The sequence below is a fragment of the Myotis brandtii genome, unplaced genomic scaffold (genome assembly GCF_000412655.1).
Source record: "Myotis brandtii unplaced genomic scaffold, ASM41265v1 scaffold105, whole genome shotgun sequence".
In the NCBI taxonomy this organism is placed as follows: Eukaryota; Metazoa; Chordata; class Mammalia; order Chiroptera; family Vespertilionidae; genus Myotis; species Myotis brandtii.
In genome coordinates this window covers 6,891,140-6,902,574 of record NW_005353538.1, presented here as the reverse complement: position 1 = coordinate 6,902,574, position 11,435 = coordinate 6,891,140, and positions in this window count along the sequence as shown.

Genomic DNA, 11,435 nt, shown 5'->3' with positions numbered 1-11,435 from the left:
TAAGTAGAGTTATCCACTTTGCACATCCAAGTAGCTCTAAATAAAAAGATTTTCTTGGTTATCTGTTCTGTGCATTTAAGCAAGGGGACACTATCATGTGTCACTTCCCCCGGGAGCCACCAGCCTCTCAGAGGGTTGGAGGCCAGCTGACCTGAGCTGACTTTCCACCCACATTTGGGCAGACTCACTCAGCCTCCCCTTGTGAAGCTCAACTTTCTGAGCAGTCCCTTACCTAAGCCAACAGTGTCCCTTGTCTCACTTCTCTTTCAGAAGTTGGAAAACATGGCTTCTCCACCATGTCCCATCTGATTCCTCTGTCATCTGTCTCTGCCTCTTTAGCTCAGCTAAGCTGGATAGGGTGTGGCTGGATAGAAACTGCCTGGGAAACTGACTAAACTAACTAAATGCAGACACTGCAGAAGTCATGGCCTCAGGCCAAGGTTCTAAAGTGACCCAAATAAAGTAGAAGAGAGTGTGACCTTCCCAAACCACCAATCCTAGAGATAAACTTTTTAATTATAATTACCCAGGCTTGTGGCCATCTCTTCCTGCTTTTCTTAGCTCCAGTCCAGAGGGCATATTTTTCTAAACCAAATTATGGCCACAGTTAGTCACTGAATACTTTGGTTGAACTATCTAGAGGCCATTTTAATTTGGTATTTTTAATATTCTACTTAAAAGTCACCTTTCTAAAGTATGAAATTATTTCTGAGAGTCTACCCTCTGAAAGCCATTTTTAAAAACTCATTTGGCTTGCACAAAATGGTGAAAGCCAAGGTCATAGCTCTGAAAAGACTTTTCTATAAAAACAAAGATTAACTCACCCATGTTAAAGTAATAACTTAACACCAGCTCTTCCATTTTTTTAAGTCAGCCTCCCTATCTTAAGCTCTTCCTATGGCTCTCATGCAACGGCCTTGACTAAAGCATTCTCAGGGCCCCATTTTCTCCTTCGCTTTCCTGACAGTCCTTCCAAAATCTAACCGGGTGGTGGGGGATTGGTGCCAGTTATACTTCAGACACCAACTACAACTTTTTGAGAATTCCAGATCTGCAAGAAGAAGCACACTGTATCAGTGTATTTAGCCAATGATGCAGAATCTTATTAGAAGAGAAACCACACAGACACTCCATTAGCAGATGCAGCAAATCTCCATATGGTTTTCTTTGTCATCCAGAGCCCTTAATGGACAGTGACATTAAGCACAAAATTAGGGTCTGACCAGATCTGAGAAGCTCATTTCTTGCATGCTCTCAGCCACTATACTATCTTATTCAAATAGCTCTGCTTCTTTTTAAGCTACTGTGTCTCAGTTTCACATCCACTCTTTTATACTCTAATTCAGCGGTTCTCAACCTGTGGGTTGCGACCCCTTTGGCGGTCGAACGACCCTTTCACAGGGGTCGCCTAAGACCATCCTGCCTATCAGATATTTACATTACGATTCATAACAGTAGCAACATTACAGTTATAAAGTAGCAACGAAAATAATTTTATGGCTGGGTCACAACATGAGGAACTGTATTTAAAGGGCCAGAAGGTTGAGAACCACTGTCTAATTTATAATGGGGCTGTGACCCCGCAAACCACAACTCTGCTTTGCCAACAGGTGCCCATTAGGCTCTGAATAGGTGGAGCTAGAGGTGATAACCAGAACGGCAAAAGCTGAGGGTTTTTTTTCCCCAGGATGGTGTCTCATGAAACCAAAGAATGAAATCGTGGACCAGAAAATTTAAGGAAAAGCATGGAAAATTTATTGCAAGCAGATTCAGACTCCCCGCATGGGGCGGGGGCCCAATAATGGGTTGCTGCTGAAGCCTTGTAGTCTAGTGGCATATATTTGCTACAAGCCTGCTCTATTGCCACCTGGTTGATTCCCTCAATTGTTCTTGCCCAGCAACGAACCTGAACTTTCCCAGTTCCCATGCGTCAGTTCACCTTATTGTTGCAGACCCTCCCTATTTTCACATGCCTCCCGCTCTGAGTCTAAAAACATTCTATTATTTCTGCATGGTTGTTTCTGTAGTTAGGCTGCTCAAACTGCTGTGTCTGCCCCTGACGATGTTCTACCTGTCTTGTATTCCACTGGACCCCTGCCCTGTCTGCCTGCATGTCAAGATAACTTCTCGGAGGTTAGAGGAGGGAAAATGGTCACTTGCACTTCCCACCAGTGTCACCCCCATGGTGGTAGCTCACCCAGGTGCCTGCAGCTGGTTACAGTAGAAGTTGGTTGTGTTTTCCAGCTTCTTCCCACACTCACAGAAGCAGCCTCATTGACCCACTCAGGGGCACTAGTCATCCAGGTGGAGATCCCCTCCTCCAGTGGGTTCTGATAACCCAGCCTCTTCTCTCTGTTTCCCAGCTGTAGGAGCTGCTTCACACAGTTTCTGCCTCTGTGTTACCTCTGCATTGCCTTGCTGCCTCTTCAGTCCTCCAACACCTATTTAATCAAGCCCTTATATCCAATTTTCCCTGAAGAAATAACTAGTGTTGTTTCTACTTTACCAGCTAGACTCTGATTGACATAATAGTACATCCTTTTGTTGATTCTAAAACTTACCACTTTCAAACACTGTGCCATTCACCATTTCATAGGCTTCAACGGGAATCAGTGAGGAAGAGAATTTCCAGCCATCCCAAGCCAGGATGCTAAACCTTGATCAGCTGGTAGGAAAGTAAATATCCAAGAAAACACCACCAGGTAGAAAATGTCCAACTGCCTAAGAACAGGAACCTACACAACCGTGAAAAACACCCAGCTTTGCACATTTCTTAGAGGCACCTTGTCATCTTGCCCCTACACGTCTACCTCTATTTCCCCCACCACCACCCACTTGCCAATCTCAGAATGAGATAGATTTGTGAAGCCTGGAGTTACGACCACCCGGCAGGGGTGTGCTTTCTGATTGAAATGAAATGCGGCATTTCTTAAAAAGCCAATTATTCCCAACCTGTTCTATTCGAGTCAAACATGCTAAATGAGCATGTAACATATTGACTTTTGTGCCCTGTGGCATCTGGGCCATAAATGTCCTGCTTATCATAACACATCTCCATAGCGCTTGCAAATCAGGACCCTCCCCAGTAGGGCACACGTGGCTCCTTCATAGCTCGGGCTGCCCGGTGCAACAGAGCCAGTCTCCCTGCCCTGCACCTCTGCACACATGGACCTGCCACACCCACCCACCTGCCCATGAGCCACGAAGCCTTCTCACCTGCACCTGAACACGTGGCAGACAGCACCACACAGCCAGTGCCATTTCCTGTGAAAGGACATCGGCTGCCCGGGCACCGCCCAGGCAGGCAGACCGTGAGGGCAGTCCCCATGAAGCCCAGTGGGAAAACCTGGGTTTTGAATCAGACCAACCAGCATTGGAATCTCGGCTCTCACTTACTCACTACAAGACCTGGGACACGTTACTTAACCTCTCTGAGCCTCAGTTCCCTTCCCTGAAATACGGAGCTGATAATGCCTATTATCCGGTCTTTGTAATGATTAAATAATATAATGTATGGAGAGCTCTTATATAGTACCCAGTACTATAAGAATTTGAGAAAGTATAGGCATTATTGGGTGTTTTTTTAAAATAATTACTAACAATCTAATAAATTTGCTGACAGACTGTGCTTTCAATGCATCTCTTCATCACTTCTGCTGTAAGTATAATGACAAACAAAAGGCAAGAAATAAATTTGCTGAGTTCTTTAAAATGATCTCTTGCTGTGCTCCTTCTGGAAGATGCACACCACATACCCCTCCCTCCCATCGCTCCCTGCACAACTGCCAGAAAGCAGGTGAAATGAGTCTCCTGACCCCTCCTTAGCACACGCTCCACTCCTCACAAGCTTTCTCATTTCCTGCTCTCTACTGGATGGATCCTAATAGCTCTGCTCCCAATGATCAGCCAAGAGAAGAGCCTCCACTTTTCCCAGCTCCAGCAGGGAAACCCAGGCCTCCAGCCGAGGGCACGGTACTCTCAGCTCAGCCCCTGAACCCGTACACAGGTGTGGCATTAGCAATGCGGCAGAAAAGTTGCATAATTACTTAGAAAGAGTGTCTTCTGATTGTCCTTTCTCTACAAGTGCAATCTCTCCTAATAACATCATCCAACTGAATGCTCCTAATTCTGTCGCAATGCACTTTAATTTTAACTGCTTCTTACGTTGGTGAGCTGTCACTGGAGTCTTTGATTTGTGATGGGAAATAGGGAAGCCATAAAGCATTTTGGTGACAGCTCCCTGATTAGGCAGCAATGCAGCAAAACAAGTTGTCACAATAAAACTGATTAATAAAGTTGCTAGAGTAAAACAAATTAATGCCACAAGATCTTTGCTGGAAATTACCTCCATATCTTGTGGTATGTGACTGATGTATTTCCTCAATTAGCAGAAGCTTACATCTCATGATCACTTCCAAGTCTGCACTTTGGATCTGAGGTGGGCCAGCGGCCCTGTAGCAGAGTTGTAGCTGAAAACCCAGAGACAAAGATGTCTCCAAATGTGGAGAAGAGAGTCATTGACTTGATTTTCAGAGATGCTTCATTCCTACCTAACTACTTGGGAGGCTATTAGTACCTGAAATATAATCTACAGCCAGAAAGTTTTAATGTAAAATAAATACAAAGACCATTGCATACAATGCTACCCATGGGTCTGGAGTGAATTTATTAAGATGTTTAATCACAGCTGTCTGGCTGGAAGGACACTGTGCAGTTCTGTATACTCCTCTGTCTCAAGGAGACTTTGCCCACACTGGAGATGTCAATCACAGCACCTGTCCACCACAGTTCGTTGTAACATAAATGGTGATGCTTTGCCATGCAGAGCCCATTCCCTCACAGCCAGAGGTGATTGGACTGAGGGTGGACATGACCACTGATCCTGATATAAAATGATGAGCTGGGCCAATGACATTCCATCCTTCTAGATTTTAACCAGGAAATACTGATGTATATTGATGACAGAATGGGCCAGTTGATTGTGGGAGCTGAAGGTGAGAAAAGTACCATCAGGTAATGCAGAACCATAGAGTGTGTCGGCAAGCTGAAGTTATAAAGAAGCAAAACCTCTGAGGTAGAGAAAGGTACAGAGTAAGACATGAAGAAGTCAGTGGGGCACCAAGAAGAGAAAGAGACAAGAGAGTTGGAGAGCAACACCAATTGAAGAGCAGCTTCCATTCCAAGAGGATCTTCGGGTTCAATTCCAGTTTGTAGTCTTAGAACAAAATCCCCTTTACTTGAGAAATCTGGACTGGGTCTCCTTCTTGTATACAGGACAACTGGTACAGGGGGAATTGAAAAGAGAAGGGAATCTGTATGAAAGTGAGGAGTGTTCAAATTACTCAACAGAACAGGTACCACCCAGTATTCCATACTAGAGCATATCATCTGCAGATCACATAGCAATGGGTGCTAGTCTGTGGGAGCCCCACAACCATGGTAGGCTTCAGGAATCATCTCAGCATTAGATAAAAAGGCTAAAACACAAAGCATCTCTTCTCCGGCATCCCCACTAGAAGCTGATCATTGTAACTGGAATGGGTAGTTGATGCAGCAAAACCAGAGTCAAGCAGCAGGCTCAGGTTTTGAAGGCAATGAGCACATCACTTCTTCTTCTGACAAAATGCCACCCTCAGGAGACTTTAGCCATGCCACCTTTGAGGGCAGAGATTCACATATTGGAGGGAGAAGTGATACAGAGTAGAGAGAGATAAAGGTATTCTCACCAGGTCTAGACCCAAATAATATCCTAGGATCATAAGAACTGTGTTCTTTCAGAGTCCTGAGGAATAAAGAAAGGCTCAACACCTACACTAATGTGTTCTCTCTCTCTCTCTCTCTCTCTCTCTCTCTCTCTCTCTCACACACACACACACACACACACACACACACACACACTTATGGCACAAATTATTTTTAAACAAAACTTTACATAAGAATATACTTGAGTTCACAAAGCTGAATTATCTAATATCAAATACTCCACTCATTCTGAGCAATGTCCTCTTTAAAAATATAAAGCAATAAAGTTTTAAATGCTCCAGAGAATGAGTGCTTCATCTATCTTAGTACTGCTGTGCAATTCAGTACAAAGACCACAGATTTCTGAAAGTAAACTTGGCAACTGGAAAGAACAAGTTCAACTCAAACTTAATTTACTAGAGTAAATATGCCACCTCCTTCAGAGAATTGGGGACATGGGATGAAGGACCAGAGTTGAGGGAAATTTAAGATAATTCGAATCTACAAAGTTCTTTACAGCTCATAATGCTATCTTACCCACATCAGCTCATTTTGATCCTCCTTGGTACAACCCCAAGAATTACATACCATTATCATTATCATCATCTCCATTTTATAGTGAAAGAAACAGGTTCAGAAGATCAAAGACTTTCCATTAGAAAAGGGCATCCTTTGTGCCAGCCAGACCCTTCCAAGCAACATGGGCAAAGTTTGCAGCTAGCCACAGGACCACATCCTGGCAGCTCCAGCAGAGCCTCTAACCCCACCCCAGGTGACTGCTCTGCCTGCCTGGAAAGTCAGCACCATTGCAGCCCACCCACCAACCTTAAACCAACCATATTCAGCTTCTGGCCAAAATGCACGCTGGGGCCATATCCTCTATCCCACCCTGTTCCATCTTCTCCCACCCTTAACCCTTCCTTCCCCTGCCCTCTTTCCAAATCCAATCCTCTGAGCCCCTTGGTAAAAATATAGACCACTAGATTATCCAGTCTTTCTTAAAACATTCCCTCTACCTCTTGGCCTTAATAGCGCTTGAATTTCTCTCTCCTGGGATGATGACCCTCTGCAGCTAAGAAACAGAGGCCCACTTTTTTCACTTAGTTATTTTGAACATGACCTGTTGCTCATACCTCCTTCTTTTGTTTGTGCTGTTCCCTCAACCTGAAATGTTCCTCCTGCCACTCTATGCCACTCTCACTCCTACTCCTATATTCCTGCCACTTCTACTACTCACTCGTCTCAAGAGGAATCCATGTCTTTTATGACCACCTCCTCTATCATAGCTCCTCTTTCATAGACACACTAAACATTTCACTCTAGTCACTTGTTTATATACCTCTCTCCCCTACTATATTTCCAGAGGGCAAAGATCATTTCTTACTTGTTTCTATATCCTCTGGCAGTGCCTGACACACAGTATATGCCTGATTAATAAAATAGTTTATTTGTCAAATAAATAAAAGCAAGAAAATGAATGGAAATGGCTAAGCCAGGACTCCAATCTAAATCTTCTGATGCAAAACAAAATAATTCCTTCAAAATAATTAGCCACATCCAATGACAAAAGCCTCACCAACAGCCTTTGAAAAGGCACCCAGTCCCAGCAGGGGGAGCCACAAGTTGTGGATTACTGATAACTCTAAACAGAGTATTCAGGGCCAATCAGAAACAGCATCTGACACTGTCCTAAACTAGAGAATGGAAGGCGTGGCAGATCTACTTAGTACACAGACACGAAACCAAACAAGCAGCCAAAATGGGGAGATAAAAAACCAGGCCCAAACAAAAGAACAAGAGAATTATCCAAAAGGGGAGTTAAATGAAATGGAGATAAGAAACTTATCAGACATAGAGTTCAGAATAATGATGGCAAAGATGCTCAACAGCGTGAGAAAGATAGTAACTATGAAGAATGACCATGATAAAGGACTGATAAAGAACACACTGGAAGGACTACATGAAAGCTGAGGATCAGATCAGTGAATTAGAAGACAGGGTAGAAAAAAATCACTCGATCAGAAAACTAAAAAGAAAAACAATTAAAAAAACAGGAGGACAGCTTAAGGGAGCTGTGAGACAACATGGAATATAACAATATTTGCATCAGGAGTACCAGAAGGGGAGGAAAGTGAGCAAGGGATGAGAATGTGTTTGAAGAAATAATGGCAGGAAACTTCCCTAACGTGGCGAAGGAAAAAGTCACACAAGTTCAGGAAGCACAGAGAGTCAGAAGCAAGAAGAACCCAAACAGGCCCATGCCCAGACACATCAAAATTAAAATGCAAAAAAAAAAATTAAAAACTAAGAGAGAATCTTAAAGGAAGCAAGAGAAAAGTAATTTGTTACCCATGAGGCTGTCAGCTCATTTTTCATCAGAAACTCTACAGGCCAGAAAGGAATGTCATGAAGTACTCAAGATAATGAAAAACAAGGATCTGAAACCAAGATTACTACATCCAGCAAGGATATTATTCAAAATTGATGGTGAAATAAAGAGCTTCCAAACAAACAAACAAAAACAAAAAAAAAGGCTAAAAGAGTTTGTCACCACCAAGCCAGCACTGCAAGAAATGCTAAGGGACTACTGTAATGAGAAGGAGAGAGAGAGAGAGAGAGAGAGAGAGAGAGAGAGAGAGAGAGAGGGAAACATAGACATAAAGAATTAAAATGGCAATAAGTACCTATCAATAATAACCTTAAGTGTAAATGGATTAAATGCTCCAATAAAAAAGGCAAAGGGTAGCTGAATAGATAGGAAAACATGACCCAAATATATGCTGTCTACAAGAGACCCATCTCAGAACAAATGACTCACACAGGATGAGAGAGAAGGGATGGAAAAAATTTTCCATGCAAATGGGAAAAAAAAGTAGGGTAGCAATATTCATATGTGACAAAATAGACTTCAAAGTGAAGGCCATCACAAGAGACAACAAAGGTCACTACATAATACTAATGGGATTAATCCAACAAGAGGATATAACCCTGGTAAACATATGTGCACCCAATACAGAAGCATCTAACTATATAAAAAAAAACTTCTGGAGGATTTTAAGGGAGAGATTGACAGCAAAACAGTCATAGTAGCAGAATTTAACACCCCTCTGACTTCACTGGATAGGTCTTCCAGACAAAAACTTAACAAGGAAGCAGAGACTCTAAAGGACACACTGGATCACATGGCTTTCATTGATATATACAGAACATTTCACCCCAAAGCTGCAGAATATACATTCTTCTCAAGTGCACCTGGGTCATTCTCAAAGATAGACAACATATTAGGTCACAAAACAAGTCTCTACAAATTCAAGAAGATGGAAATCATATCAAGCATCTTCTCAGATCATAATGGAATGAAATTAGAAATCAATTACAGTAAAAACACTCAAGAACATTCAAACACATGGAGGCTAAATAGCATGTTCATAAACAATGATTGGGTTACCAAGAAGATCAAGAAAGAAATCAAAAACTTCCTGGAGCCCTGGCCAGTTTTGCTTAGTGGATAGAGCTTCAGCCCACTAACTTAAAAGTCCCAGGTTCAATTCCAGTCAAGGGGATGTACCTCGGACACAGGCTCAATTCCAGGCCCTGGTCAGGACACATGTAGGAGGCAACCAATGGATGTGTCTCTCTCACACTGATGCCTCTCCCTCTCTCTCCTTTCCTTCCACTCTCTCTAAAAATCAATAGAAAAACATCTCCTGTGAGAATTAACAACAACAAAAAACTTCCTGGAAAAAAATGAAAATGAATGCAAAACAACCCAAAATCTCTGGGACTCAGCAAAAGCAGTCCTGAGAAGGAAGTTCATAGCACTACAAGCCTATCTCAAAAAAAGAAAGAAAATAATAATAATAATTAACTATTTAACCCTACAACTTAAAGAATTATAAAGAGAATGACAAGAAAAGTCCAGAGTAAGTAGAAAGAAGGAAATAATAAAAATTAGAGCAGAAATGACATAGAGACTAAAAAATCAATACAAAAGATCAATGAAACCAAGAGCTGGTTCTTTGAAAATATAAAGAAGATTGATGAATCCTGAGCCAGATTCATCAAGAAACAAAGAGAGAGGACCAAATAAACAAAACCAGAAAAGAAAGAAGTAAAGTAACAACTGACATAACAGAAATACAAAGGATTGTAAGAAAATACTATGAACAACTATATGCTAACAAGCTGGATAAAATGGACAAATTTCTAGAAAAATACATCTTTCAAAACTCCATCAGGAAGACTCAGAAAATCTGAATAGGCCAATAACAATTAAGGAAATTGAAACAGTAATCAAAAAACTTCCAACAAACAAAAGCCCTGGTTTGAACTGCTTCACAGGGGAGTTTTACCAAACATTCAAAGAACAACTAATATCTATTCTCCTCAAACTATTCCAAAAATGCCAAGAAGAAGGAACATTTCCAAGCTCTTCTGATGAGGCCAGCATTATCCTAATTCCAAAACCAGATAAAGACACTACAAAGAAACAGAATTATAGGCAAATATCCCTGATGAATATGGATGCTAAAATCCTCAACAAAATATTAACAAATCAGATCCAGCAATATATTAAAAGATCATACATCATGACCAAGTGGGATTTATTCCAGGGCTGCAAGGCTGGTACAATATTCACAAATCAATAAACATGACACATCACGTAAACAAATTGAAAGACAAAAATCACATGATCATGTCAATAGATGCAGAACAAGTATTCAACAAAATCCAACACTCATCTATACTAATAAAAGAGAAACATGCAAGTTGGTGTCTCTCCACTACGCCCACCAGCCAATCAGGATGAGTATGCAAATTAACCCAAGAAAGATGGCGGTTAATTTGCATACGCAGGCATGGAGCAAAGACTGAAGATGACTGAAGATGGTGGCAGCCACAGAGTTGGAGCAAGCAGGAGGCTTGTGCTCCCGGCGACGGAGGAAGCCAAGCTTCCCACCTGCCCTGGCCTCTGTTCAAGGAGTGGCTGGGGGCCTGGATTGCCCCCAAGGCCCCCGCTCAAGGAGGAGCTGGGGGAAAAAAAGGAGGGGCTGGGAGCCTGGGTCACCGGGGGGCATGGCCAGCCTGAAAACGGCCCTCAGCCCCTTACCCAGGCTGGCCAGGCACCCCAGTGGGGACCCCCCAAAGGGGATGTGGCCAGCCTGCAAACAGCCATCATCCCCTCACCCAGGCTGGCCAGGCACCCCAGCGGGAACCCCCACCCTGAAGGGGGTGTGGCCAGCTTGAAAACAGCCCTCAGCCCCTCACCCCACTGGCCACGCCCCCCCAGTGGGGACCCTCCCCCCATGGGGGCGTGGCTGGCCTGCAAACCACCACAGGCCCCTCACCCAGGCCGCCCCATGACCCAAGGGAACCCCCACCCTGATCCGGGACACCCTTCAGGGCAAACCAGCCAGCCCCCACCTGTGTACCAGGCCTCTATCTATATTAATAAAAAGGTAATATGCTAATTAGACTGGGAGACTTTCCAGGAGACCTTCCAGACGTTCTTCTGGACAAAACCATGGTGGCAGGGCCGAGGTAGAGGCGGTTAAAGGGCAAGAGGGGAGGGCAGTTGTGGGTGATCAGGCCGGTGGGGGGGTCCATTGGGGGTGATCAGGCTGGCAGGGGTGGGAGGCAGTTGGGGGTGAGCAGACCAGCAGTAGGGCCAGTTGGAGGCGAGCAGGTCGTCC